At 34.1% G+C, this 18,882-nt stretch overlaps 1 protein-coding gene across 5 annotated transcripts in view; it reads right to left on the bottom strand.

Moving 5' to 3' along the window:
- Positions 1–18,882, bottom strand: part of NOVA1 (NOVA alternative splicing regulator 1) — a 154,662-nt gene that overhangs the window by 91,545 nt on the left and 44,235 nt on the right. For 2 of the 5 annotated variants that reach the window (XM_065636730.1, XM_065636732.1), the window contains one exon: positions 3,363–3,447. The exons of 2 other annotated variants lie outside the window; for them this stretch is intronic. The gene's annotated coding sequence lies outside the window, so the exon portion shown is untranslated. Of the gene's footprint in view, positions 1–2,539; positions 2,607–3,362; positions 3,448–18,882 lie in introns of those variants that run through there. One more of the 5 variants, XM_065636733.1, reaches the window with a different exon arrangement.

The raw sequence follows: 18,882 nt of genomic DNA, 5'->3' as shown, positions 1-18,882 counted from the left end.
AGAAGAGTAGCATACTTCTTGTATGTGATCAGTAATACCTTAGAAAAGACAAAATATCATGTATTTTCTGTGCACTTAAACTTTCTGTTACATAACCACAATATAATGATGTTTAAAGTACATACACCAAGCAATCCTTATTATTGAGTCTTCTACACAGAGCAATGGGACAAAGATTCTGCAAATGAAAAAAAAAAAAATCTCTTCATTGATAATTTCATCCTCCAGTTTTACGGATGAGTTTAAGAAGTTCATTCTATCTCAATATTTATTTTATAATTAGCTGCTCATATTCATATCAAGTTTCTTTCCTCTTCCCTTTCACTTTCCTCACAACTGAACCTCCTGGCAGCAGATAATAACAGACATATGTTGACCTATACTCTAGCAGAAAAGAGATGGAACAAGTTGTTTAAAGCAGTAGGAGAAAAATATCAGTGTTTAGAGCAAAAGTGAATGCCTACACTTAAACTATTCAGATATTTCAATCTCACTTTGTTTTTATTTTTGCATGGCTTACTCTTTAAAATCAGGAAAGGGAAGGCAGCATTAACTCATAACTCATAAGGTACAGCATCTGTCCAGCCATAATCCTTGGCATTTATAACTTCACAATCAAGACAGACTCTACAAATAGGTTTGGAAAATAATATAAAAGCTCAAATGGTTTTAAGAATAGCTTTCTTCATGCAAGGTATCACACATAGCTTGGGGCAATTACAGTTATTAACAAAGCCTGTTGAGTTCAACAAGGTTAAATTCTTCACAGGAAAAGAACTTCAAGTATAGAAAACTGTTGAGCATGGACAACATTTTACGTTTGACATGATATAGAATTGGAAAGCACTAAAATTGAAGTAGTGTGATCAGAGAAAGAGCTTAGCCAAATGACTTTGGAAGTAGCTTTTTGAAGAAACAGAAGGACCTAGATAAGGCTCTGGTGACCTGTAAAGAAGAACAAGCATTTGAAGGGTTTTTTTACAAACAAACAGCAAAGTTTAGACACATGCAATCTGAAATTTCATAGATTGGCTATGCAATTTGACACACAAACTACAGTCTTGAAAAGAAAGAGTAGGTTATCTGCAGTAACTGCAAATGGGTGAGAAGGAAGTGTCTGTGAAGGAACTGAGATCAGCTTTCAAATTCTTTATTAAAGTTCCAAGTAAATTATCTATAGGAAGATGAGCACAGTCAAGACAAGATGTCCTAGGAATCAGGGACAGGAAAACTAGATACATGAGTCGTCACAAGAAACAAAAATCCCCACAATCCTGACCAAACCTGTGTGTAAGATAGGTTATGTCAAGTAAATAAAGAATTTTAGGAAGCAAATATCTGGCACATAGAGTCAAATGAGATGATGGCATACAATCTGCTAAATAATGAGATATATGAAGACAGGGTCACAAATGGATCAGTTTCTTGTAGTTGAAGAGCCACATCCAGTAACTGAAATGTGTGTGAACAAGTTGCATACATGTGTGGTTTGGGAGGAAGAACAGAGTGAGGGAGTAAGAAACAGGAGTTTCATACAGTTTTAAAAAAAAGTAAGAGAGGATTAACTCAGTATTGGTATACACCATGTACCCAATTAGATTTATAGGATGGCTTTGTACAAAATGCTTTAAAAATGTGGAAAAAATACAGGTTTATGTTTGCCAAACACAAAATAATATATAGAAAACCACTTTATTTCTGGGGACTGCAGATAGGAGAAAAAATACATTAATATCTTCCACCTGACATTACATTTATGAATCCGCAGAGAGTTCAATAAAAGATTATAAAGGTGGCCATAGTTTTTAATGCTAATCTTAATTAATCAATCACCTTCAAATACCAACTATGTAAAGAAAAAATATAGCAGTGTAAAACTATTCCTTAATTAAAATATATTCTTCTTGTTACATATATATATATGTATTTTTCTAAAACTATGATGAAAACCTAATCTTAATAATTTTTCATGCTTTGGATAGATTACAGATTGAGTTTATTATTATATCTGAAAATGTGTGTTAGTGTCATTGTTGACCTTAAGTCAGTACCTATAAAAATTAAAAAAAAAAAAAAAAAAAAAAACTTCCAGGCTCTCCTTTGACACAGAACAGGAAAAAGAAAAGTACTTTCACTCAAGCTACCAAGTTTGATAAGCAATCATAAATTCTACTGAAGTGCTACTTATTGTCAGAAACATTCATTGGAGTGGAAGCAGCTGAGACTTATTTTTGTTTGTTGAATCTCATGTTAAGACAGTGAAATGTAATGTTAAAAAATAGCAAATATTATTAAAAATGAAAAACAATTTTACAACCAAACCCATAAGTCCTCTCGTAATGCAGTATGATGAAATATATAGTACTAAATTGTCACGCGATTGGATGTGCACTAACGCTGATGAAAGTCTACTTAACCTGCTAAATTTATTTTAATGTGGTTATGATATGAACAGAAGTGGCATAAAAAATGAAGAAATTAAGACTGTAAACTGTGAAAAACAGAATAGGGTGATGTAATATTAGAAGGAATTTCTCACAAGAATCCTGTGCTGTATTAGAGCAACTTTCCAGCGATATGCCATTTCCTTCCTGTGCCACTCCATACTCCCTGAAAACATATAAAACGGAATGGGTTTTACAGTAGATGGAGTCTTGTTAACGTTCAGTTACTCTCTAGGCTTTATGATTCCTTAAGAGCATACAAAAAAAAAAAAAAAATCTTATTCCACAAATAAATTTCCTTTTTGCTATGATTCTTCCCTGTAAGAACCATAACTGTAATTGTTACAGTACTTCAGACAAACCTGATGCTACCAAGATACAGTCCATGAATGTACTGGAACAACTGTCTGCAGCTCACCCTTTGCTGAAATAACTTTCAGCAACATCACACTGTTTAGAATCACTCTAAAACTAGAAAAATATCTTTTTTTAAGAATAAATAAGACTCAAATTCAAGCTACATTTTCTGAGGCAGAAAAATGAGAGATAACTTGATTTTGGAGCAACCAAACTTATAAGTACACGGAATAAACTTTTAGTCTACTTTAAATCAACTGGATATCATTCACTTCAGAAATTGGTTGTTCAAGTCAAACCCTAGGAAAGCATTACAAAATCCTGCATTCCACACAGTGCTGTCTGCTTATTTTAAGAGTATTTCAGGAAGTGACCTGCAAGGAGCTCCAAAGTATCTTCCCCTTCCTGATATCTAAAAAGCAAAAAATTGTAAACGTATCCACAGAACATCTAGGAATGGTTCGCAGAAAATGAACTTTGAAAATAGATCTAAGGTCGAAATTCAACATTTTAGTATTTTTGTGTACCAATTTGGACTACATAGACTTTAAGTATCAGTACCTTTACAGGATGGGAATTACAGCTGCCTGCCGCACTCTCCTTCCCAGCAGTATCAGCCAAAGCTCACATTTCCAGTCTGTGATATCTGGTAAAAAATTGAATGGAATGCCATGTCACTGCTCTGCAGATTTCTGAAATTGAAGTATCTGCTTTGTTTTTTTTTTTTTTGCCTACGTAATGACTACAAGCCCTCTTATGCTGTATCTTCTCTAACAAGCATATCTGATTTCAATTAGTTCTCTCAAGTCTAAAAAAGCTAAGGCTTGTAGGAATGTACAGACTAATATGTTCATATGTTCATTTGAAAACTGGGGAATACCAGAAAAACTCTTAATGCTTTGTTCAGTTCTCTGGAAAAAAAACATGTCACCTTTGCTTTTAACCAGTATACCTACAATATTCTTGCTAAAGTGAAATGGAGACTTTTTAACTTCCAATGTACTCTTGAACTTGATGATAAACACCAGCAAGGGCCTTTGATTTGTTCATCCACTACAAAAGTGATATAGAAGATTAATGTATTAGAGGAAATTAATAGAAATTAAAACAAAAGAGTAAAGCTGTTATAGGAGGGCTTAAAGGTAAAATTAGATTCCGCAACAGAAGATGATCCTTCAAAAGCAGAAGACCTACAAAATATTCCCAACAAAACTGGGAAATAGAAATTACAGTAATTTTTATATTTGTATCTGCGATCTTGAGTCTTACATAACAATTGAACACTACACTTATCCTAGAGAATACTTATAAGATGTTAACTACATGCTTTGGAACTTTCAATTTGGAAGTAAGACTTTTGATTTTAGTTTATGTTTGTAATATGTAAGCAAAAAAAATAAAGTGGTTATTAAAAGAAATTCTAATACAATTTTCAGGAAAAGTAAATTACTGATATTTTTTGTTTTGAAGTTAAGTTCTTTGGTCAGTGAAGAAAAACACTGTATACTAACGATTACTACAGGAAAAATTACATCTTTAAGGGGAACAATTTAAGAGGTATAGAATATTAACATTGAGATTTTTCTCCTCAGTACTAGTTATGCTCCAACTAGACTTGTGAATAAAAGCACAAGCTCTGTTTTATAGCATACCAAATCCAATTAGTCCCCATGAAAGCAATACAAGAGTTAAAAAGCAGAAAAGAAGATCTTTTTCAAAAGTGAGTTACAAACTTTTGTATATATGTGTATATTTTCTGATTCTATAAATCTTCTCAAATATGCAATCAGTAGCTTTAACAGATGCTTCTTCAAATTCCAAAACTTTGCAAGAGATGGCAACTGTCCAAGCATTAACCCATACAAAAGTGCTACTGCTATAACTGCAATAGAAACTGAGCTAGTCATGAGACAAGGAAAATATTCAGAAAACTCATAATAATTCATACATTAAAAAAACAGATAAAATTATATGAAACCATGTAGATTGCTGCATTTAGAACAGATCAGGTTCTATGGATTGTGGATTTCTTCAGTTCCAACAGCAGTTTTTTGGACAGTTATGTTTTTGACGGTGAAGACAAAAGCCCTCAAAAGTTTCAATTAGCATGCACATTTGCTTTCTAGGTATGATGGCACATATAAGATAATTTAGGTTTTGTGTGAGTGTGTATATATTATATACGTATGTATTCATTCTACAAGTTCAGTAAATAATCTGAAGAAGGTCCTTTTCCTTATTTATTGTGGGAAGAAAAATCTTCATTTGGTAGAAAAAGTATGACTACCAGTACCTTTTCCATATTCAGTAAAAAAATTTTTAAAAATTACTATAATTAAGAGATCCAGAGATAGCTTCACCCTTTACATTAGGTGTTCTGTAAACCCATTGAACACATACAATATTCAAGCTTAATGCAGAGTCACTCATATCCACACTTTTTCTCCAGAATTGAGAAAAAAAAAAAATATTCCTTATATTTTTAATGTATCACAGAATGCTAGGGATTGGAAGGGATCTCGAAAGATCATCTAGTCCAATCCCCCTGCTGGAGCAGGAACACCTAGATGAGGCTGCACAGGAATGTGTCCAGGTGGATTTTGAATGTCTCTAGAGAAGGAGACTCCACAACCTCCCTGGGCAGCCTGTTCCAGTGTTCTGTCACCCTCACTGTGAAGAAGTTTCTTCTCATATTTAAGTGGAACCTCTTGTGTTCCAGTTTGTACCCATTGCCCCCTGTCCTATCATTGGCTGTCACCGAGAAGAGCCTGGCTCCATCCTCTTGACACTCACCCTTTATATATTTATAAACATTAATGAGGTCACCCCTCAGTCTCTTCTCCAAACTAAAGAGACCCAGCTCTCTCAGTCCAGGCTCTGTGCTGGACTCTCTCAATCAGTTCCCTGTCCTTCTTGAACTGAGGGGCCCAGAACTGGACACAATATTCCAGACGATGTCTCACCAGGGCAGAGTAGAGGGGAACTTCTCTCAACCTACTAACCATCCCTCTTCTAATACACCCCAGGATGCCATTGGCCTTCTTGGCCGCAAGGGCACAGTGCTGGCTCATGGTCATGCTGCTGTCCACCAGGACCCCCAGGTCCCTTTCCCCTACACTGCTCTCTAACAGGTCATTCCCCAACCTATACTGGAACCTGGGGTTGTTCCCACCCAGATGTAAGACTCTACATTTTCCCTTGCTGTATTTCATTAAATTTTTCCCTGCCCAACTCTCTAGCCTGTCCAGATCTCGCTGGATGGCAGCACAGCCCTCTGACGTGTCAGCCACTCCTCCCAGTTTGGTGTCATCAGCCAACTTGCTGACAGTGCACTCTATTCCCTCATCCAAGTCATTGATGAATATATTGAACAGTACTGGTCCCAGATTTATCTTTCATTTGGAGTGACTTATGGAGTTGATGGAGATGGATGTCTAGTCACCTTGCCTGGCTTAATATTTTGACACTGGAGGACTGTCTTCCTAATTCTGTAAATATCATAATTTAAACTTCAAATATATAAAAGTGTAACACCCTCATCTAAGTGTTTTTAACTTGTAATGGAACACTGACTATCCAGTGCCAAATATTTTACTAAATGCATGGAATTGATGCACTATGTCAAAAACGGCTGCTCAGTAATAATAATTTTACTTTTAAGAAAATATCAAAATATTGTATTTAAACTTCAGATCCTATTTAATATAGTTGTTTCAGAGAAATTTGATAACAAAGGTTCAGGAAAGATAACAGTAGAAATCCGGGGTTGCAAAATTTTTCTCAAATTTTTTTCTTCAATATCAAAAACTATGTAAATTTGAGGTGAAAGAACTCCAGAATGTAAATCTTTCAGTGAACCAAATATGCATTTAAACAAATACCAACACCACCATACTACAGCTACTCTATTTGTTAGAGAGGAATCAAAACATTTGGGCATTCAGTATTTATTCCTAAGAAAATTAGTATGATCTAATAGATAACAGGAAAAACATTTCTGCAGAGAAATTACATCTGTTGCTCTAACAAGTAATCTAGAATGTCATAAAATAACTAATTTATGTATTTTATTGCAGTCATACAAATATTTTGAACTTTTTTCCTGATGCTTCTCTCTCTTCTTGACATAGTCAGAAACAGAACTTCCTTGTAAGGCTTGTAAGGTTATACATCCAGTCCATAACTTTACAAAAGACTGAAGCTCTTCTTATTGACAGACAATTTCTATTAAAAAATCAAAATAATTTATTCCTTTTATCTTAAAAGGAATATATATATATAAATAGATACATACACACATATAATCAGAATGATTTTACATTCTGACTATTTTGGTATGCTCTCATATTTATGTTGTTATAAAAAAGAGTAGATGCGTTCTATTAGTTATGTCTCCTGTACTTTATCATATTCTTTCACAGCATGAAATAATATTTTCTGATATATCACAGCACACCTGAAATGTAAAAATAATTAAAAGAGGAGATATGATTTGATTTACTTTTCCCTTACTAAGCATGGTTTTGCAGAAGTGAACATATTTTTATTTTTGTAATTGGCATCAGGTATTTCAAAACAGATGACTCTTTATCTCTTTGAAAATACTTATCTAAAATGAAAAGGAAAAATTTGAAAAACAGCAAAAAATATGCACTCTACTGTCCTTTATATTATTTCACTCCTAACATTTTCATTTTAAGAAAGACTTTGGAGTTGTTTCTACTCCAGTATATGGTATTCAGGTGCAATGGAGGGTGACAGGTTTTTAACATTAAAAAAATATTTTGACCAAAATAAGTAACAGAAATCCTTCCCTAAGGTCACCTTCACAGCAGCAGACTTAAAGAAGTTCTACGTCTCTAAAGGGTCAATATCTGCACTGAAGATTCCACTTTAATGACTTTTTTTTTTAATTCTAGAATTCCCACTAAGACTAGTACACCTGGAAAAAACAAAAGATAAGACAGGGGACATGAACATAAATTGTTCCTTCTTTAAGAACATACATTGGTCATGAAGAACAGAATGAAGAACCAGATCAAGAGTTTGAAAGGAATAAAGTAGCAGGATGTGTGTAACTGGTATTTTTTTAGAACTACGCTCAAGGGTCATACTCAAACTCACAAACTTAGGTTAATTAACCTATCAAAACAGAACTGGGAGTCTATACATTGGTATTCCTGAAGCCACACTTCATCTGAATTCATTAACATCAGTATTGCATTAATGACTATGTCCAAGGCATTCCTCTCTGACAGTCAGATTGCTGAACTGAAATTTGGCAAAGAGTAGAATGCAAATATTCACATGCATGCAGTATTAGCAGTTTGAGTGCATTCACTTCATTTTTTTTTAAAGCAAGTAAAGTTCAGTATAAAGGACACAAACATATTTCAAACATGTTTTAATCACACTGATTTTCTTCCCATGTTTGCTTTCTACTTCAGTAATAAAGAACAGTCGTGCAGTACTTACTGTTTCTCAACTACTACAACTGAAACAGAATAACTCATAGAAGACAAGGTCCACATACATTACAAATTGTTTAGAGTGGCTGCTCTTATACATGTGAATAGAAAAAAGAAAAAGAGAAAAAATACTGTGGAGTTATCTGCAGCATTTAAGTTCTTCATAACTAAAATATGACTGAATAGAAAATGTTTCATTTTGTGAATAATGTCAGTTAAAATTCTGTACATGAGTGGGAAAATATTCAAAAGCATTTAGTTTGCAAAGAACTCCTACTTTTCATGTATATGCGTGCAATGTCATATACTTTTGGAAAGGCATTTCAGTAAACCTCTTAAACTAAATTGTTTGTTAGACAATTAAGTTTGTTTAATTACAGAGTTAGATTGTCTAAATTGTACCATTAACTAAAACTAAATTAGACAATTCAGTTATCATCTTTAGTTTAAAGCAGAAAGTACAGTACCGTACTGCTTGTACAGTAGAATTAAGTCTTCAAACACCTGCTCAGCATGTTTATTTGTAATCCGCCTTAGAAAACAAACTCTATGACTAGACAACAATTTATTTATAAGGCAGTTTTATTTTACCATCCTAATATGACAAGACATCCTCATTAAGGCACTGCACGTTGTAGAACTAGACTTATAATATTGTTGCAAAAAATACGCTTTTTTTATGGGACCAGTATTATTCAATATATTCATCAACAACTTGGATGAGGGAATTGAGTGTACTATCAGCAAGTTTGCTGATGACACCAAGCTGGGAGGTGTGGCTGACACGCCAGAAGGCTGTGCTGCCATTCATCAAGATCTGGACAGGCTAGAGAGTTGGGCAGGGAAAAATTTAATGAAATATAACAAGGGAAAATGTAGAGTCTTACATCTGGGCAGGAACAACCCCAGGTTCCAGTATAGGTTGGGGAATGACCTGTTAGAGAGCAGTGTAGGGGAAAGGGACCTGGGGGTCCTGGTGGACAGCAGGATGACCATGAGCCAGCACTGTGCCCTTGCGGCCAAGAAGGCCAATGGCATCCTGGGGTGTATTAGAAGAGGGGTGGTTAGCAGGTCGAGAGAGGTTCTCCTTCCCCTCTACTCTGCCCTGGTGAGGCCTCATCTGGAATATTGTGTCCAGTTCTGGGCCCCTCAGTTCAAGAAGGATAGGGAACTGCTGGAGAGAGTCCAGCGCAGGGCCACAAAGATGATTAAGGGAGTGGAGCATCTCCCTTATGAGGAAAGGCTGAGGGAGCTGGGTCTCTTTAGCTTGGAGAAGAGGAGACTGAGGGGTGACTTCATCAATGTTTATAAATATATAAAGGGTGGGTGTCATGAGGATGGAGCCAGGCTCTTCTTGGTGACAACCAACAGTAAGACAAGGGGTAATGGGTTCAAGCTGGAACACAAGAGGTTCCACTTAAATTTGAGAAGAAACTTCTTCACAGTGAGGGTGACGGAACACTGGAACAGGCTGCCCAGGGAGGTTGTGGAGTCTTCTTCTCTGGAGATATTCAAAACCTGCCTGGACACCTTCCTGTGTAACCTCATCTAGGTGTTCCTGCTCTGGCAGGGGGATTGGACTAGATGATCTTTCGTGGTCCCTTCCAATCCCCAGCATTCTGTGATTCTGTGATTACATTGCACTGTAGTCTTCTGTACTGAGTTAGAAATTATGTATTTTTAAGCCTTTTATCACTACCTCGTATATTGAAGATCTTGAGTCAATTAAACACTAGCACTCGTATTCTCCTCCACAACAATACATCCTAAATACATTCTAAATGGCAAATGAGACATTCAGTTGAAGATTAAAACTAAAACAAAAGTTGCTTTTTTGTTCTGCTACAACATGCCAATCATACAACGGTTTCTTTTCACCATAAGAAGAGCTTGTATTTCAGTTTAAAAGGTATTCCAATAACAAAATCCAGGATTAATGTGCATCCATAAACTACATATCATTTGGTAGCACAGGACTGAACTCAATATTTATTACCTTTATTCATCGTTAGACCACAAAGCTTTCACCTCCTGCTTTGGTATAGAACAAGACTGTCCTCCATAACATATTTCAGAGAGAGAAAGTACACAATGCAGAGAATAAACCCAAATGTAACCGAGGCAGATGCAACTATAAAGTAAACAGAGATACTGCCCAGCCCCAAATCAAAGTTGAGATACTTGTCAGTCTCAACAGTAAGAACTTTAAAGTCACATAAGCAGATCCTTGTCTAAATCAGGACTTGGTGAAACAGTCTTCCTCTGCTGCTAGAACCACTTTTTTTAAAAAAAAAAAAAAAAAGAAAAAGAGAGACTAAATGCCTCTCAATAAAATAGTGACTGCTTGGCAAAGTATATCAAAAGTAACTACCGCATCCCTATGAAATTAACAACTAAAATTAAAACAAATAGAAAGAGATTTGAAAAGAGGTCACAAATCAGAACTAGAACTCCACTTAAGCTAGCATATCACTACACAGAATACACGGTTTAGGAAATGAACAAGCTTTAAGAAGCATCAACACATTATGGCCGTGTAAAAATGCCAGAAACTTTTTCTTTTTTTTCTTTTTCTTTTTTTTTAAGTGACAGCTAGTGTCTACCTATATACTACTACTAAACAGATCAGAAACTGTCTAGGACTCCCACTACATGTCTTTTAAACACCTCCAGAGATGGCGACTCCACCACTTCCCTGCGCAGCCTGTTCCAATGCCTGACGACACTTTATTTAGTTAGTTTCTGATTGGAGGGTGCTGTTAAGGTGAGGAGATTAGGGGAAGAATATTAGACTTTTTTGTTTAAAGTTTCAAAGACGTATCCCACTCTAATACTTGAAAATTATATTGTTTCAGCTGCTAGTGACTGACATTCAGCTTTCCTTAATGATAGAGAAGTTTAATGAATTTTGAAAAATTGATTTTAACAAAATCTGAATGCAGGGGCTTTATCAAAAGTAGAATAGTGTTTAGACAACTTCAACTATCTCAAGCTTAACACTAGTATAAATGAAAAATTTCAACACTGTACATGACGATAATATGTCAGGAAGATGGGAGAAATGTGATGAGCTAAAATGTTTTATACGCTTCAGAAATGTCATTAGTAAGAAAACATACACCACTGGAAAGCATAAAAAATACATTTATTACATATGCTTGTACATTTCTAAACAGGTAAGAAGCCATCATTTTAGTTGATCTAAAAAAATATATAAAAATTTATATTTTGATTTGTTATTGCAATATTCTTTTTTTTTGATACACTGACAATTCATATATATTGTTATATCTGGAAAACTAATTAGAACTAAAAGGATATAAACACTTCTAATCTAAAATAAAAAGCATGCTGCTGTTTTACTGAAATTTAAACTGGGATAGTTTAAGCTTTTAATGATTGTATATTACTTAACATAGGACACCTTCACCTTTCCTTACTTATATTTATAACTTTACTGCATCTATATCACAATAAAATAGAAGGCTTGGAGAGTTCTTGCTCCTCTATCATTTTCTATTAGCCACAAAACTAACAAAATGTCAACCTCTGCCCACTAAAGCCAAGTTCAATATTCTATAATATCATTAATTTGGACTATCATTAGTCTATCAGTTGTAGGTAAGAGATGTTGCTGCAGTTCAAGTTGAAATAGCTGATACCATTAATGCTCTGAAGACTTTATTATTATATATTATTAAATGTTATCTAACATACTTTCTATAAACTGAAAAGTAGTCGTATCTTCTTAATAGGTTTATCTGGCATTTAGATGACTTTGCAGTTATCACAATTTGGTACTCATGTGCAACATCCAACTGCTTCTATTAATTTATACAGCCAAGGGAAAGCTCAAATACCAAATGACCATTTGGTTATTTGAGACTCAATGCACACACAGCCTAGAAGATGCCACTCTTAACTACATAGATTGAAGGACATTGTCAAAGCAGAATAGGAAAAATTAGAATACCTTTATCTATTAACAATACTTAATTGTCAAGAAAAGCATGGCATTTTTGTCTCAAGGCTACAAAGTGTGGGTAATTGCAAAGAATGAATCATAGATGAGCTGTTAAGCATATCAGCCAATGATTATATGCAAGATAATTACCATCTTCTTACAGGGGTTATTAAAAGAAACTGAAGTTGATAATTAAATACTGTATTACAACCCTCTGAAGGACAACCTTGTCAATATTAGTTAATTCAGGAAATAAAAACATGGCATTTTTGAATTATTTTTTTTCCATTTGTAAGAAGTAATAACTTGCTTCAATTTTGAAGGCAAAAATTTTTAAAATCTCAGAAAAATACACCTGTAAAACAGATTTGTCCAACATTGAACTAATTCATGAGGTAAGAATAATATTAAATTTGAACTGTACAAGATTTTAAAGGCACAGCTATTGTATTAGTTAACATACTTCTGATGAATGGAAGTCACAGAGCTGCTTCAAGACACCTTTATTCAAGTGCTAGGGAGACCTCATCAAAAACAGTGTATTGTTTAATGTAATTTCTGTTTTACGCAGTTGAAATAGTGCTGAAACCTTTCCTCAATGAGGTATGTAATACATAACATATAAACCCTTAGATATATGAACATATACTGCAAATGAGCTTTATATCAAGCCTACTGACAGTTCGATAGGAAAACAAAATTCATACGAAATGAGGTTGGAAATCATTCAGATCATTCTAAAGACACTCAGACGCTAACTGTGGTGTGAAAATTTGGCTAAATATTTACCTGGCCATCCAGTGTTCCCACACACCTAATGTTTCACAATGTGAAATATAAACACCATAGTTGTTCTGACACAACAAAACAGATTCATTTCATTATCTCAAGATAATGAAGCTTAATTGGAGAAAACACATACTATGTTACTCAAAAAAAAAAAAAATCACCAGTTTTAACAAATAAAATGGAAACTAGTGGAAACTAGTGGTGCAAGTGACACATTCATGGACATCGACATCCTAGTTAGAAGGACAAGAACATTTACACTCAGGAAGTTAAGAGCAAATATAAAATTCTCAAAACTCCTGCTTTCACCTCTAAGGTCATGCCATGCACTAATCCATAGCATTTCACACACTTAAAACCATCATCCTTGTTACTGCAATTTACTAAATCTAGGTAAGCAATAGATTATTTATTATGAAATGCAGAAGTCTATCTTTTCACAAATGTCACTGACTATAAGCATGTTACCCTCATGTCACACCAACTTTACACAATATAGAGAGTCAAATTCAACGTCACTGGCCTAACATCCAATCTCTTTGAAATGGTTTTAAGCTGCTTATCTCTTCAGCAATATTATTTTTCCACAACTGTCAAGCAGTTGACCAAGTGTGCTGCTAGATTTGTCACCACTTAAGGTAACAATAAACAAAAAGCAAACATGAAAAGCTAAAAAATTTTAGTGTTTAAAAACTAAAATAGTTCATTTTATAACAATAATCTTATATTATTTCTCTAATAACTTCTGAAGCAGAATTTATTTAGGCTACTTAATTAATAGCCTTAAAGTGGTAATTTCAGTCTTCTTTTCATATAAGATATATGACTGCAGCATGATCCAAGGACAACAGTAACAACTACTTGGTGGAGAATAAAAGTATTACAGTTAGTACGTGATAATTCAAAGGGAATCAAGTGTGATGGTTTATCCTAGAAAAATCTATGTTGAATTTTAAAATTAAGTATCATAAATCCTCCTATCTATTCCTGTTCTGTTTATCTGACTACCACTTCTGTATTGTATTGCTGTGACTAAGATAAGGTTGTTCCAACCCTGTAAATATCAGAGCAGACATGGAAGTAATTTAGCTCAAAACATGTGATGATTCAAGCACCTAAACCAAGTATTTTCCCTAAAAGGCCAAAGATGGAAAGATGAGACAGAATGATCTACCTTGGTAAAAATGCTGACATTCAAGTTATCAAGTATGTTTCCACAAAATTAGATATAATGTGTGTATTAATTAGGCCTTTAGTATTAAAGTACATTTTAATATGGCTTTACTGCATTAGTTAATAACAGAACTTCTAAACAGAGATCCATTAGCATACTGCTATCAAGTCTAAATAAATTCTCAGTAGTTATCACTGGCCAAAGCAAAGTGAAGTATAACTTCAACATACCAAAGATTTAATTGATCGAAGTAGGATGAGTCAGCCAGAGAAGGTAGGACACTTTCAGACCCATCACCACTCCAGAATACCAAATGAGAATCAATCTATTCAGTATTTCTAGCGAAACTTACAGAAATTTTCTCACAATAAAATTTAATTTAAATCTCAAGTATAAATAATAAAAATGGGATCCATTACTTGGAAATCACATACAGAATATCTTGGTGCTATAAGTTTTCCTCAATTACATGTACAGAAATGTATAAATTATGCTGCACTGGGCTCAGAAGTTAAACTTTTGAATTTCCTGTATTCATTTCTCTATGGAATCTTTCACCATTGATGCATTGATCTTTTCTCTTGTTGCTTATCAAATGACCATGATTTTTAATAACCATCATAGAAAGAAAAGATATATGTAATTGTCAAACTATCAATAGTTACAGGCAAAAGATGTCTTCACGTTATACTATAGAACCAATAGAAAACATATCATTGTGATCATACAGTGATGATTTTAAAGTGAAAGTGAGGACTCCTAGCAAAAACTGAGCCATACAGTATCACAAAGTAATGAATCAAAGTACTGGCTCATCTCCCAAAACAAAGGCCTTCTGGCAAGTTTTCTTTTATAATGCCCAGGCAGCCTTAATATCAACACAGAGTTTATTTAAAATTTCTACATATGAGCTTCTGAAATAGCAATGACAAATTATTGCCCATTTTTTGACCTCTTGTAAACTTTAGTTCTATTTCAAAAGTTCAAGTCTTGTTTATTAACTCTGCAGGTGAAGTAGGGACTTCAAATACCTCAGTGTCATGTTTCCTGCTTGGATTTGGCAAGTTCTTAAGCAACATTAGTGAATCTATGCAAAAACATAGATTGTTTCACAAGGACAGACAGAGAGTGGCAGTGTGTGGTAAGGGAACAGCGGGCTACTCTACAAAATCATCAGTACTATATCTTCCTCTTCTTTCAAGATATTCGGAAATTACATTGCAGAAGTCTCCTACAGTTTTTCTCCCTCTTCTGTAGCAGTTGTACTGTCACTGTGTGACCTTGGCTATAGGAAGATTTCATAACTCCCTTTATGCTGCGAGTTACTGTGTTTTCTATCAATCATCTAATAAAACAGTAGCAGTTATTGCATGCAATCAACAATAGATTAAGAATACAATATTATTAATTGCAAGAAATGCTTTTTGTATTTAATTCCCTGCCTGTAAAGGAAACAAATGTTTTTTTCTATTTTAAGCAGTGTAACAGCTTCTGAAAGTCTCCAATGGGACTCCCTTTACAGCAAGCTTCTTCAAATGGCTGTGCACCTATAGTCCATTCACTTTATAAATAAGCATACAGCATCTATCCCAGATGATTAAAACCTTTAACCTAACTTTTGAAGTGATCTGAGACTACACATAGAGTAAGAGGGCTTTGCACTTTGCCATCATTTAATTGCTGGACTGGATTGTCTACAGCTTATTTTGCAGAACCTGTGCTGTTCAGACTATAGTTTTGATACACGCTTTTCACCAAAATATTACTTTTTATTGCATGATTTGTTCCTCATCATGTTGTTTTTGTAAGCTAATTTTCAGAATGGAAACTCTGATGCAAGAACTGTAACCTCATAGCCAAGAAAAATTATTATCCTGAAAGCATTAACTGATAGCATACTGGTTTAAATAATTGCTAAAGACTACATTTAGAAATATTTCTATGGAGTATTACAAGTCAGTTAATAACTAACTTGTGCTTTCGTAAATAAGTACAAAATAAATACGCATATTTTAAATAAGAACATAAAGCAAATGGATAAGAAAATACAATCTGAGAATTTAAAGATTTATGCTCTCTTTCTATGTACAAATATCATTTAAAACCAGAAAATAAAGGAGTAAATAAAACTAATATTTTACTTTTACATTGGACTTTATCATTGCTAAATACATGAATGCATGTTATTGGTTTTTAATTTTGAAAACTTATTTAACTATTTGAGAAAAAATATTAAGGTAAGTTTATAAAATCAGCTGTGACAACAGTAAAGATTCCTGCATTAAATAAAAGATATGAAAATATCTGCTCAATACATCTAACTTTAAATCAAAACTGTATCCCATTCTGTACATGCATCCATGTGTGTCAAAGACCATGCAAGACAGAGAGCACGTGCATCTGCATCTAAGAGAGAGACTGTATTTAGGGCTGCTTACTGGAAAAAATTCTGCAAGTTGCATAAGTGTAAAGGAAAAAGGTGTATTATCAATCATTACTAAAAGTACAAAATTCTAAACAAAGCACACTACCGCTTAAAACTACATATGTTACTTAATGTCTTCTGTGAAACCAAACCAAAAGTATCAGCAAATGCACGATCACTTCTCTCTTTGTATAAGCATTTTTCCATGCTACTTATATAGAAAACATTTAATTAGTATGAGACCTAAACAGATGAGTCTAAGGACTCTACACACAGTCCAAAAACTTAGAAACAAAGACCAATGAACAGGTCCAAGATATCATTCAAGTGGATTTCCTCTGACTTACAACTTATTTCTTGAAGTCATCGACAAAATACCATGAACACCTTCTACGTAGGAGTAGTTACATTTATACAGTCCTAAAATTACATTCAGCCCTTTGAAGGCAACTGCGAGGCTGATGTTGACACCCCTGATCTATACTATAAGGCTTCCATAAAACCAGGCTCTCAAACTAATATCGCACATAATATCTGGTTTCATTAGGTCAAGATCTTGAAGAGAGGGCAGGAGGGTGGGGCAGACAGGCTATTGTTCTTCCTCCTATTTATTCACACAAGTGAGTCATATTATCTCTAAAAAAAATACAAATTAGTTTATGTAGGTGGTCTTGGTTTCGCTTTTTTTTGTTTTGGTGGTGGTTTTTTTTTTGGGGGAGGGGGGTTTTGGGGGGTTTTTTTGGTTTTTTTTTTTGAGGGGGGATATTTTTGCTTGCTTGGGTTTTTTTTTTTTTTAAAGTTTTAATCTTCAAAGTACCCACAGCATTGCCTGGTAAAGTCCCAAACCATCAACGCTAATGTAGTCTTTATTGATGTTGTAGTCTGTACTCAGTGCAAGAGAATAATAATGCATTGCCATAAGCGTAAGGATCTAGCTCCTACTGAAAGCACATGAAAGGTTCTCATTAGTCAAGCAGGAATGGGTTATAAATGCAGTTATGCAAAATTAGAGTTAATGAAAACAAAAACACCAGATAAAGTGTAAAAAATTCAATTGCATGCACCTTAAAAAACAAGGTGAGCTAAATCACAGCTACAAATGTTAAGATATTTAAAATGGCACTTATCTGCGGTATTTTAAAAAAATTAACACCAACTACATAAAACATAAAATAACTTCAATATTTATTTACAATTTCAGGGCATTATTTGTACAGAAAAATACATTAATTTCCTTAAGTGAACAATTCTTTTGAAAGGGAGATGTGTTAAATAACTGATTTTTCAAACTTGAGTCCTTATGCTCCCCTGCTAGTATTTGAATATTTAAAAAAAAAAAATTTGTGAAACTGATGCAGGTACAATAGCAAATCAAAATTCTCAGTCCCTGAAATTCTAGCCATTTTAGCTCCTTCTTAAAAGTATCTTACAAATTATTACAGATTATTCTCTGATCTTGGGATCTGATGACTAGTTTACAGAAATGAACTAAAAATAAGTCAGTGTTAAAAGGTAGGGTTGCCAGTTCTTTCATGGTCCCAGAAAACGTAGAGGAAGTTGGCAGGATCAGCTCAGCTCCACTGTGCTCCTGAAAAATATAAAATACCAGTGTCCACTGGATCATTGGGTCCTTAGCACTCTAATACTATTTATGAAAAAGATTTTGGTGATGACTGTAATGGTGTTCTAAAATATGGAGTAAGACAAATTTTTCAGTAGGCGTGATCCTTGCTTTTAACAGTTTCATGTCCTAAACACACATTAATTTATAAATTAAGGGTAAAAAGTGGTTTGCATAATGATCAATATATTAGGACCTCACCTTTGGACATTATTACATACATAGAGAAGAAACGCTAGGAAAAACTAAATTTAATTCAAACTAAAAAATTAAGTGAAGACTGTATACACCTGTTTTATTCCTTTGTTGCCTAATGAAATCACATTTTAAGTGTTAATCTCATATATACTAGCAATTTCTAATTGCAACTAAGGTTGAGAGCCTCCAAGAAGCTCATAAAAACTCTCCTGTCACAATGCAATCAGTGGCGTAATTCTTTTGATGGCAGCAAATAAGCTTTATAAAAATACAAAGCACTGGTATCTCACTATTAGTATCTAGATATGTTAACTAAACAAGGACTTCAAAACATCCATGGAAAACTGTCAGGGCAATCTGGAGATGATACCACTAGAAGTCCTGCTGGACAAGCCCGCTTACAACTGGAATCACTGTATAAGTCAAAGATTTTAACAAAAAA

The sequence above is a fragment of the Caloenas nicobarica genome, chromosome 5 (genome assembly GCF_036013445.1).
Source record: "Caloenas nicobarica isolate bCalNic1 chromosome 5, bCalNic1.hap1, whole genome shotgun sequence".
Classification (NCBI taxonomy): domain Eukaryota; kingdom Metazoa; phylum Chordata; class Aves; order Columbiformes; family Columbidae; genus Caloenas; species Caloenas nicobarica.
This window is presented reverse-complemented; position numbering and strand designations above follow the sequence as displayed.